The 12,630-nt window shown below is 42.2% G+C and overlaps 1 protein-coding gene across 1 annotated transcript in view; it reads right to left on the minus strand.

Annotated features, from left to right (window-relative positions):
* LOC100865342 (homeobox protein abdominal-A homolog) overlaps positions 1 to 12,630 on the minus strand; it is a 41,890-nt gene that overhangs the window by 12,741 nt on the left and 16,519 nt on the right. The window lies entirely within an intron of this gene.

A 12,630-nucleotide genomic window follows, 5' to 3' on the forward strand; every position in this document is an offset into this window, starting at 1 on the left:
TAATCGAATAAAATAGTCGAGATTGAGAAGAAGAATTTGGAAAAAAGTAAGTTGACTGTCGGCTTAGTGTAATAAGCGCTTAAGAGGTGCAAAGGGTTGGTTTGAATAAATAATATTCGATCAGCTATACGTTTCCAAATAAAAGTTTGACTTCGCTGATGCAGAGGAGTTCGATTATGAAGACGATTTTTATTAAGGAAAAAAAAAAAAAAAAAACGTTAAAATTCAATTTTTCTCCCGTTTCGCTTGTCCACTCGCAAATCTCAACTCTCTCCACGCTTTCCCTTTCGGGGGAAGAAGCAGCACTTTCGGTTTATTGCAGGGGTTGAACGAGGTAAAAAAAAAAAAAAAAAGGGAAGAGTAAAAAAATAGAAAGTTTGGACAAAAGTTCCTCCATTGTCGCGAGAAGGAAAGAAAGAAAGAAAGAAAGAAAAATTGAACCCTTTTCGTGAAATGCCTTTTCGACCAACAACTTTCTCCAGACCTAGAAAGTCAAAGTCGTAAAACGCAGGGGTAAACGCAGGGCACAGTTGAATTTTTTATGGTGTTTAGGTAACTATCGAGCTGCGTGTCCACGCGCTAAAAAGACCGGTGGTGATGCTCGTCATCTGGCTCGTGCCCGATGTGTAAAAAGCTTTCTTCCTTTTAACATCGTATCACGGCCCATTTTCATCAACAAAACACGAGTATAGAAATATTTTTACGAAAGAAAAATAGAAAAATTGTACGAATTCAAATTACACGCTCGAATGGATAAACAAAAGAGCGTCGAATTACCAAACTGAAGAGTATCGAATTACGCCGGGCGACCGACTTCACGTTTCGTCATGGAGTGGGGATAACGACTTACGAAGCCGCCACCAACCACTCTTCCCTCGAATATTTCCGTATCCAAGTAATTGCAAACTCGACTTTTTATCCATCCTCCCCGAAACTTTTTCACTTTTCCACCGGGTTAAGTAAATATCTATAAGAAATCAAGGGAACAGAGACTTAAAGTTTGAAATAAGTGTACACACAGTTTGGTTATTCGCGGCTTATGTGGCATAGGGATAAGATGGCGGCGAGTTGCGCCATCTAGAAGCTCGATAAACTTCTCACGGGCAATTTTCGCAATTGGCTCGAACGGTAATTTTACTTTCCGGCCGCAAAAGGGTGGGCTGGCTCGCATTTTCAGTTCGTCGCTAAGAAACCGGTTCCCCGGGCGCAATGAGCAGTCGGCCATAATACCATCATTCTTGGGAAGACGCTGAGTGGCCATATGATCGCCTCGTGATGAAGCAAATACGCGGCTACCGGCCAATAAAAGATAGCGAAAGATTTCGTGTTCGATTACGCGCTCTCACCGGAATCGCGCCACTTTCGATTAGTAAACGCGGCTAAAAACTTCTCAACCTCTCCGATAAAATCTTCAACAATATCCTCGTATCTTTCGAAGATTTACTTCGAATTTTACGGAGAACGAGAAAACGAGATCTAAACATCGAACAGTTTGTAAAAAAAATTCTTTTTTGAATTTCAAAATTTCTTTTCAATAAATCACGATTTTCCATAAATTCTCGCGAAATTTCCTTCTTCAAGAAATCTCGATAAGAAACAAACCAGCGACAGTCATCCGTCGTTCATCATCGTCCAAAGCCGTGGAAAAAGAGAAGAAAAAGTGAACGAGAGAGAGAGAGAGAGAGAGAGAGGCAGCAGAGAATGCAGAGAATGCTGAATTCAGCATGGCCGTTCGCAGCAGTGCGGGGTCCAGGATTCACTGTGTATGCGTGTGCTGCTGAATTTTTCTATCCGTGTAACTTCTCTCTCTGTGTAACAATACGTGTGTGTGTGAACATGGTGGTTGTGTGAGTTTAACTCTGAGCCAGCACCACGGCCGGTGCAGCCAGCCACAGGGTGGTTGCCGAGGCTGGAGGGGTGGACCATAGGTTACCTTGGCAACCGGAGGGAAAACCATTCCATCCTGCTGGCGGCACATCACCACGCCAGGGGCGAGTCAAGCAGCCAGAAAACCCTTCGTTGCATCCTCTTCTCGAGTCTCTGTTTTCGAATTTTGTGGCTTCCCTTTTCCCACATTTCGCCCACCATAAATATCCCTCAAGCGAAGCATTATCAACAATTTCGTTGGATCAGGCTAATGTCCATGCAGAATTTATAGATAACCGTTATTTCCGCCCCTTGGGAGGGAGAGCCGGCCAGGATTTCGTCAGACGGGGTTAACAGCTGGGCGTGAAGCTTGTTCGCCCCTCGGAGGACGCTTAATTTATATACCTTCATCCCCTCCCCCTTCGAATATCTTTCAATTTCTCTGGCTTCCCTTTGATTGGTTCAAGCTCGAATTCAAGCCTGGAACGAAGGGAAAATGTAAAAGATGTTCGTCTCTGAAGCGACGAAAAAGGAAAAAAAAGATACAGTAGTTGTTTGGAAAGAATTCGACAAATGTAATCTGGTTAACCGATTAGTATTTTCACGATTTTTCTTGACACTACTTTTTGATGGAGAATCGAGGAAAAATGCGCGGAATGCTGAGCTCTGGACGAGACACAAGCGCGAAGGGAATTGCTTAGTTATTTTCAAATGGCGCTCAGTCGATAACCTCCGATCGAAGATCGCCGATGACCTCACACGACGTGATTAATGAAAGAAGCGTGTAATATGCGATTGCTCTGAACAATAGATAAATCTCTCCCCTCTTTGTTCTCGATACTTTACGTACATTTTCATATTCTCGCACGTTCTCGAGATGTTATACATGTCTCGATAAGCTGGTTTACATTTATAATTGATACTTGATCGATCATAAATCAACTAGTTCATAACAATCGCACAGTTTAGAGATGGGTTAAAAATCCAATTTTCTTTCTTTCTTTTTCCAACTTCCATCATCGTTTGTCATCAATATTATCTATACGTAAATAAGAATCAGTTCGTTTATTATATACTCAGCGTTCTAATTCGATATGTCAAGCGTATAAGCGATAACTTTCACTTTCTTATTTCAATTACCATTGAATATATTAAATGATGACTGCTCTATCTATCCATGCATTTACTCTCTATTTAAGAATCTATTCTGATTTCAACGAGTAATTTATATTTTCTTTAAATTAAATTAAAAATTAAAATAAATTACAAATTTATTTACATTCTCGTATTTCTAAACTCGCATAAGCAAAGTTATACGAATGACAGAAAATTAATTAAAGCTTGCTCTCTTTCAACGAATTAAACAAGAATAACCAGATCTAGATGCAATTTCCACCTACGTCTCATTATATAGGCCGCGTGATTCAGGAACAAAGGAGCCGACAGGCAAGGGGTTCATTTTGGCAAAATGGCAGGCGATGCGTAGTACACGCGGGCAGCGCGAACGAAAAGGGCGACGGCCTGCGCCTAATTGCGGCCGTATATTAAGTTTAATACCTGCTTTGGGTGGCCGCGTGCGGCTTTACCATTCGTCGAGTAGACGAGGATATTGCGGAAGTTTGCCCGGCTGCGTCATCCCTTCCCTACCTCCACAACCCCTCCCACCATCGGGAAGATTCTATCAATGTTAGCCGGCATAGGTGTGTTCTCCAAGTTCACTTATACGAAATCCATGGGATCGAACTTTAAACGCTTCGATTGCGCTCGAAGAAAAACTTATCTCGTCGTAGTACACTCTCAGAGAGAGGGAAGTTAATACATGTCGGTTGAAATGGGGCGAGTTCTCGAGACGAAACTTGGAACCGAGTTTATATATCGCTAATAGAGAGTCGCGGTAATTTCTTAAGCTTGCTTCGAAACCGAAGAAAGAACGGGATCTTTTTAAATGTTGTTGTAAAATATTAATCGAAAAGTAAAAATAATTTGAGGATTATTACGGATGGGAGACAAATTGTGATTAATAACAATGCAGTTGCTTGCCGCGATTAAAAATAGAAAAAATTGTAAATATCTAAGACGTACGATATTTCACGGTTCAACAGACACGCGCTCAACAGGGATATCGAGATAACTTCAGACGTGTATCTCTCCCCCACGTTAACGTGTCATCCTATCCAACGTTCTTGGATTTCTTTCCACACTCTTCTCACCCTGTACGATAACCAGAGATCCAATAAATCGCTTCGAGGACGATTAACGTCAGTATCGGGTTGGCCATCGAGGGCCATCGTATTGGATCCCCAATATCGCGAAATCGTGGAAAACGATTCCTTCACACACACATTCGTCCAATGGTGATACTTGTTTTTATTCGTGGAAAAACCGCGTTGCGAAATATCCGCTAAATACTCGCGGGTTTTTGTCGTTGCTTTGGTGCAACGATCGGGAAAATTGCTCAACTTGGCGAAAAACGCATGGAAATCGCCACGAATTACGCCGCACGGCGTAAAAGAATTCGCAATCACAAAGAGAAAGTGTACGGCGTCGAGCTCGAACACTTATAAACGCGTTACATCTCGCGTATCATTATAGCGATTGAAACGAAAAAAATTAATAATCAGCATTGAGAAATAAATAACGAAATAATGAATAATTTTTCACTTGTACGATTATTTATCACTTGTCAAAGAAAATTTTTAAAAAACTTAATCCCAGTTAAAACGATGGTTTTTGAAATTTTCTTTCATGATTCAAGCATTTCAAAAAAATATAACAGATATATTGACTAAAGAAACGTTATCGTGAAACTAATGATGATAATCGCTTAAAAAGACTCACAAAAAAAGAAAAAGAAGAGAAAATCGGCATCGAGCTGGCGATTGATCGTTCGCAATAAACGAACGAAATAAAACGATAGGCAAAAGCCATACAATAGCAATACAGGGCCGGTTATCGTAAATCTCGAAGGACGATTAAACGTCAAGCGCGCGCCTCGTGCGCATCCTCTCCTCGCGCGTATGGTTTCGCTTCTTCTAATAAACGAGCGTGGTCGAAAACAATGACGGCGCTGCTGTGGCTCAAACAGCCATTTTGAGTCGCTCAGCTTTTTTCCTCTACATCACGAACGCCATTAACATTGGAAATATTCGATTCCCAACAAGCTAATCTAAATATTTCATGGGTGTAATTGATATCGTAAAAATAAAAAGCACGATGACTTAGTTCACCATCTTTATATTTAAGAAGATTAAGAATCGAATATCATCATCACTTGCCAATTACGTAGCGAACACTGAAACAAAAGATATAAAATTTTAACACAAGCCCGGTACTTGTAACGCAAATCCAGCGTATGTAGAAATTCCTACCATCATGCCCGCTATTCTCTCAATCGTGACCATAATGTCAACTCGATTGGCTGTCCGCATCTAGTTTGACGAGTTTATATGTTAAGGCCACACGTGGAGCAACATTAAATCGATTAATAAATAATGTCGTGCTCATTGTGCGCGGTTTACGAGATCCTCTTCCCTCGGACTATAAGACTGGAAATAGAACACGGCAACGTTTCCGTTGCAACGTTCCGATGAAAGGAGCAACTGAGTAGATAGGGGGCGTTAAGAGTAGAGAGAGCCGTTGCAATTTGAAATGGAAACGATATACAGCCACTGACAGCCCGAATAGCTTCGATCGGCCGGTAAATTCGCGTCCCGAGTTTTATTCGTCGTACGTTTCACTTACCTTGTCGCTTTTATTCGGCATTATTTATGCGGTCCTGAGTTATTATTTCACCGAAAACACCGACCGGCCGTATTCACGCGGCGGTAAACGCGTCTCGCGCACAGCGCAACACCTAACCTAACCCATATATTCGCGCGTTCCCGTATTTCTCGCCTCCCTCCCTTCAGCCGCAACCGCTCCACACGCCGCCCCGTTCTTCACCGCTAAAAGCGACTCTGGCCCGACGTTCGCAGAATAAATTCGCGGTTGAATCATATAAACCAACCCGTATTGCGACGGCGCAAGCAAAGACCCGATCGAGTCGCCCTCTTTTAACGAGATCGGTGGAATTCGTTCGAAAATTTCTTCGAAATTCTTCGAGACTCGTTAAACGAGGTAAGAGCACGGTCTCGGGTAACCGGATAGCAAGCAGAGATAGCCGGCGAGTTTTAATCGTGATGCGGTACACGGTTGATTCATATTTACCGGAATGTTTAAGCTCGATTCTTATTTAAATTATTGCAATTTTATTATTATCTTTTTTTTTATAAACAGACGAGAAGGAGGGGGATACGAGAGATACGGAGTGGAAAAAAATTAGATACAACTGCCGTTACACACGATAGAACGTGTTATATTAAACGCGTAGATTTAATCGACCATTCTTTCGTGTACCGATTAAAATAATCAGCCAACCGTGCAAAATCACCATAAACGAATCTTTGTTTATTGTGCTTATTTAAAATTGCCTTTTAAATCTTCTACTTATTTCATTCGAAAAATTCATTATTTTAGCACGTGGAAAGGTGGAAAATTTCGGCAACCTTTAATTCAGTACTATTCTATAATTAGCCGCATAAATCTGAATACTAGAGTTTGAAAATTGCCACGAGGAGAGGGAGAGAGAGGGGCCATTTTCCCTCGCTCTCCATCTTCTTCTGCCTCTCGTTCAAGGGAACGGCAGTGGGAACGAAACCCCCTTCCGACTCTTCTTCGTTCTCTAGCAAAGAGAAGGTTGCAGTGACCCGAGACGGCGATCAAGCGATTCGTGGGTCGTGGCTGGGCCGTATCTTCTCTCCTGTCCCCCCCTCGCCCGGCCTGTCCACATTTTTCACCGGCTCGAGATTTTATTCGCCCGCAGTGCCGCGAAATTAAGCCGTTTTGAGATATTTATGAATGGATCGGACCCAGCCGCGCAACGGAACAAAAAGGGACGACGACGCAACCAGCGCCCTCCCTCTTCGCGTCCTCGCGCACGATTTGCGACTCGTTGTCAAACTAGACGCAGCAAACTTGCCTGCGCGCTTTTTCGTTCGGCCAATCTTCGTTCGCTCTCCCTCCGTCCTCCTCCATCCGCTTGCTCGTACTTTTTTCTCCCGCTTCGGTATTGTCTACGGAATTCCTCGAACGAAGCCGGATAGCAGGCATATCTGCTATATGATGTCACGTATCCGAATACATTAGTCGACGATGGTCATACAACAGTGGCTGGCTTTTTTTAGACGGACGGCGGACACGGACGAGGACGTGATTAAAAGTTAAAAATCGTCGCGCGGTCCTCGATAACCGTTTTTTTTTTTTTTTTTTTTTTTTTGGCCAACCAGAGAGGACTTCATCTTCGGTTTTGAGGTTAGGTTTTACATCTTCGTTGCATCGATTTTTTACTTTAATAAGCTGCTTATTATCGGCAGTCATATTAAATGTAATAATCATTTTTAGATTTTTAGATAGGTGGAAGGCGAGATAAAATTATCAAAATTCGTCGCTCTATTTGTCAGTTGGAAATTTTACGATAATTTGTACCATGCTTTCAGAAAGTTGGAACGAAATTATTCTAGAATTAGAAGAGACGTGGGAAATATAATAAAGATCATCATTGTTGCTTGTGATCCTTGCGTTTCTTAGACAATTGCAAATTCGCGATATGGATACAAGCAATAACGCACAAACCAATGGCCATTTCAAATCTGAGAATCTAGCGTGGGTGGCGATAAAGTATACTGCTTCTTTCGAATTTCCTGTCGCACCGATATTTGTCCGAAGATTTGTCATCAACAACAAGAGTCTCCGGTCGATAGCAGCTATTTATGGTTGCAGAAAACACAGAAGACAAAAGTTTGGAAACGCGAATTTATTCCCGAAGAATTTAACAATTTAAATTCAAACTCGAGCTTCCTAACCTTAAAATCTAAACTGTTTATTGAAATAATCTATTTCTTATTTATCTTATTGGAGAGACACACACAATTAATCGAAAAGCTTTTCAATCTAGTTGAAAAAAAAATTATAAAAAATTTCCACCAGTACGCACTTGACTTACGATCACGGCCATTCTCGAGGGGAACCAGAGCAAAAAAAGCAGAGAGAAACGCGTGGAACGGTCGCAACGTGGGTGCCTTTAATCTGTCGGGCACAGAAAAATAAGAGAAGTGGAAGAAGGGGAAGAGAGAGAGAGAGAGAGAGAGAGAGAGAGAGAGAGAGAGAGAGAGAAAAGGCAGGAAAAGGTAAATGGCGAACTGATCTCGCGAGAGAACGTACACATATACATATATAGTACAGGTGCTTTTTCGTCACGCACGAGTGTGCGTAGGTATGGCATAGCTTCCATCACGACTAGCAATAGGCTTAAATCCCAATTGGTTGGACAGCTCGTTCCACTCTGCGTGTGCGTGTCTCACACAATGTTGTGGAAGAAGGAGAGTGAAGGATATATATATATATATACATATATACGAGGGTACACCGTTCATATATACCGGGTGGTAATAAAGGATTCCGACAAGGATGGATGGTGAAAGGGGGGGAAGTTCGCTCCATTGTTCCCGGTGGAACCCAAACGTCATCTATAAGGGTGCCTCCCATTATCTGGCGTGTATCTGCCTCACGCACACCAGCCCAGTCGGCCAGCACATACACTACACGGGCACACAGGCGAAACCGGCTCCCTCTACATGCGCGACATGGCGGTGTATACCTTTCACGGTGTGCGGAATCGTGTCTACATGGCGGCCTGTGACTGTGCACCAGCTATTCCTTCTCTTCTCCGGCAATAGGAGCTCTAATCTCCCACGAAATTGTAAAGTCACCTTGGGAGTGAAATTTATACGAGTGTAAGCCTGCCTCGTCTACGGTGCGCCATCTTGCGCGTCCCGAAAAGAAAAACACGCGATTTCTTAGCCGCAGCGTGTGACACGGCGCGACGTACACCTTTCTTTGTTTTAACGGCAAAAGATATTGCGGGAGAACGAGAGAGAAAGATGATACGTGCTCTCGCCCCTTCCTTTCTCCCGTTGGTTTCGATTTCGTGGAGGAAAAAAGTGGGAACTGATAAACGCGGAGAACAATAGAGAAAGAAGATTTCCAGTATTTCGATATATATTGTGAAACAGTGATACGATAATGAGAGTGTAATAATACGGGTAAATTTTCAGGTGGTCTTCATTTTTTCTTTTTTTTAATCGAATAAAATTTTAAATCGTTTCGCGATTATTTCGAACGGTCTAAATTTAAAATTTGTTGTATCCGATAAATTTTTACAAACAAACCTGGCTTCGTCTCGTCGCGAGATACTCGATTCGTTTAAAATAATGCCGATAAATAATGCCATTCCAGTTTTCCTGCGAATCGATCGTTTTTCAGCTCGGAAAAGAGTGGACAACGCTAATTGCGTGACACGGTGCGTGCATAATTCTCGTTGTTGAGCGGTATACTATCGCGCAACAGCGGTTGGCGACCGAGTCTTTCAAAAATAAACCAGTCGGCAACACGCCAATCTTAAAATACACGTAATCTCGTGCGCTCGCTAAATGGAAGGGCTTCCCCCCGCCCCCTCCTCTCGATACGATCCTCGGGATTAAATTTTAATTTTACAATAAAGAATGACGTATTAGAATGCTGTTGGCAAACATTCCATCCCTCGTAAGGGTCGTAAGGGAGGCGCGCGTCCCCTCTTCTTGTACACCGTGGCTATGCGACGCCATACCTCCCCTTCGCCCTCGTAACGGGCCAGCAGCGCGAACAACCATCCCATAGAACCTCTAAAACTCTAATTACGGCCTTACATTCTCTACAGGCCGTCTTCTATCCCGAGTGCTCCTTTCCAACCTCCTCCCCCCACCACTCATATTTTCCAACATTCTTCCTCCCTCTCGAATCCCTTCTCTCTCTCTCTCTCTCTCTCTCTCTCTCTCTCTTTCCTCCTCGATACAGCTCGCTATATACACCAGAGGCCCTCTTCTTCGTGCACCATTACATGCAAATGCCACGCTTGTCTCCTTCCGCTAATAAAAGTCGTGGCCGCGCAATTTAGAACATCCGACGTAGAGTCGCAACGGCTTCCGAAAGATACTCGAGACGAGACGTGGAATAAGTTCGAGGAGCGACCGACACCATCGCGGAATTATTGCTCATTAGCGAACAGCTTGGTACACGGCCACGATTCAGGAAGGTTTATGTCGCTTACTTGGCCAAATTATACTAAAAATTATTTGTCTTTCCATTGTTTATTACTCAATAACTCTCGTCTTTTTTTATAATTCATTTATAATTCTACAATTTTATAGTTCAAAATGATAAATTGTGTATTTTAGAAGGAAATGAATAATAACGGGAGAAGAATCGTTCGTTTTATTGAAAGAAGCAATTGAAAGATAAGATCTTCTTGCTCATAGATGGCAGTGAGAGCAGCGGCTACTACTGTCGTACGCGGTGAGAAACGGTTAAGACCCACATAACGTTTAATCAGAGCACGTTGCGGCTTTATGATATTAGTTCCTGTTACGCACCCTCCTTCACCCCTTTCCTTATACCCACCCTTTATCTTCCTTCGTTTCGCCTATTCGCTTATAATATCGAATGAGAGATGATGACCGAGCTTACCTTCCAGTATCTTTCGGATATTATTATTTTGAAACTGACAACTTCGGGATGTTTAACCTTCGACAGGAGATGATGAAACGTGTTTGTTCGTCTCCCTTCGAATCCATACACGATGGTGGGATGAATAAGGATCGTGTGTAAGCACATATTGGTCGAGGGATTATCGCTTCATCGAACGGGGAAAATGAATATTGTGGGCAGAAAGAACGTAGAAAAAGTTGAATGTACTTACTTTCATTGCGCGAATCACGTGAACGTGAATGGATTAAAATAATAACTCGAATCATGCGATGTATAAGCTACATTTTCATTTACGATAAGTTTAGATTCAAACCTGACAAGTTTATTTTGTCCACGTATTTGTTTGAGAAAATTATAGGACAGACTATTACTACGGTCTATATCAAGTCCCGCTTTATCTGCATACACACGTTTAACTGTTAATTTACAATCCACCAAGTTCATTGTAGCTTATAAGTGTTATATACAGTGTTATTGAGTTCAAGGCGAACGCCATCTTTGCACTCGCTAAATAGATAATGTTCCTCTAACTTACATGTGTGTACTGACCATAAGGGATTCAGTTGCACACGACAGAACACGGAAAAATTCCTTATAAATCTATTACTGAAAGGGTGTGGTTTTATCGCGACTATTTATCTGCCTCTTCGTTACTTACACGAAATAAAATAACCAAACCTCGAACCTTCCTTCTTTTATCTTTCGTAAACATCGAAACATTGTATTTTACGAGTCGCCCACGTGCTTAACGTGCACTGTTCCACGATCAAAATCAAGAATCTGTGATGATCTGTGAAAAAGCTTTCCACGTAGTACGGTTTCACTACACGTTAAATGTTTAACATACGGAATTAAGAAGATTTTTCATTCAAAAAAAAAAAAAGAATAGATTAGAAATTTAAATGAATCAGAATCCAAAATTTCAAAATCTGACGGTCAACGAAATCTGCTCGCGAATCGTGCTTCATGACTCTAAGTTGACTGCAACCGAGGGCGAGGAAGAGTTCGCCAAGCAAATACACGTATAATAAAAGTCTCAAGATAGGAGAATCCCTTTGGGAGCCGTAGCGACTCCCGTTGCTGTCCCTCTTCACTTTACTCGCTCCTCAGCACCGACATCTTTCTCTCTCTCACACTCTCGTCCTCGCGATTCTTTTTTCCTTCTCGCCACGCGGACAAAGAGGGAATCCCCCGCGCATGCGCTCTCGCCTCACGGTTCTAGTAACGATTCCACCCTCCCCTGACTTCCCGTCCTCCCCACCAGCGACCTCTAGCCGCACGTCGCGACCACCATCAGCCTGACACAAGCAACGAACCTTACGTGTACGTACACGTAAAGCTCGAGAAACACACGTGTGCATCGCTTCACGACGTGCGCATATCTGTATTGGCGACCGAGACTGGCGACGGGTTTGATCCGATTTTCCATTTCGAACGAGCATGCGATATATCAAACGATTATATTGGTACGATATGAATTATTTCTATTCGAAGATTAAGTCTTCTTTTTTTTTTTTGGTTACAGCCTAATTTCCTTCCTCTTTTATCGCTTATCTCGCTGTGATGACGAATGTGAAACGAACGAGCCTTGTTACTCGAAAATTATACGTATATAACTCGATAAGACAGATTAATTGGAGATACATAATTTAGAGGGAAAGAAATTAATGAATTCGATGATCGAGTACAATTATCCTTTTTCTCGAAAACATTATGTAAACTCGATTGGATTACAATGTAATTGAATTGCGCCAAAGTTATAATTTCTTCGATCGGGTGCTCGTTAAAAGAGGCTCGCGCTACTTACGAGAAATTAACCGAACGATCCCTTCGAACATGCCTCGAAAGAGTGGTATCAAGATTTAAAAAGAAATAAACGAAAATTACGTATAAATTTCGATCTGATTCGGAGGTTAAAGAGCAAAGAATTGTCACTTTTAACGATCTTTAAAGCGATATCACGATCCCTTTAATTATATCCCAATTAACCAGCGCTTGAGATCCCAACCACAAGCTTGCTTATTTCTTTTTTTTTTTTTTTCTTTTGCTCGAACCCATCACTATCGAAGCAGTTTCCACACCGACATAGAGAAGCAAATATGTCTGAGCACGACACGACGATACGCGAATGGCCTCATACATACA

This window comes from Apis florea, unplaced genomic scaffold (assembly GCF_048593485.1).
Source record: "Apis florea isolate Af1SG1 unplaced genomic scaffold, ASM4859348v1 contig_37_pilon, whole genome shotgun sequence".
NCBI lineage: Eukaryota > Metazoa > Arthropoda > Insecta > Hymenoptera > Apidae > Apis > Apis florea.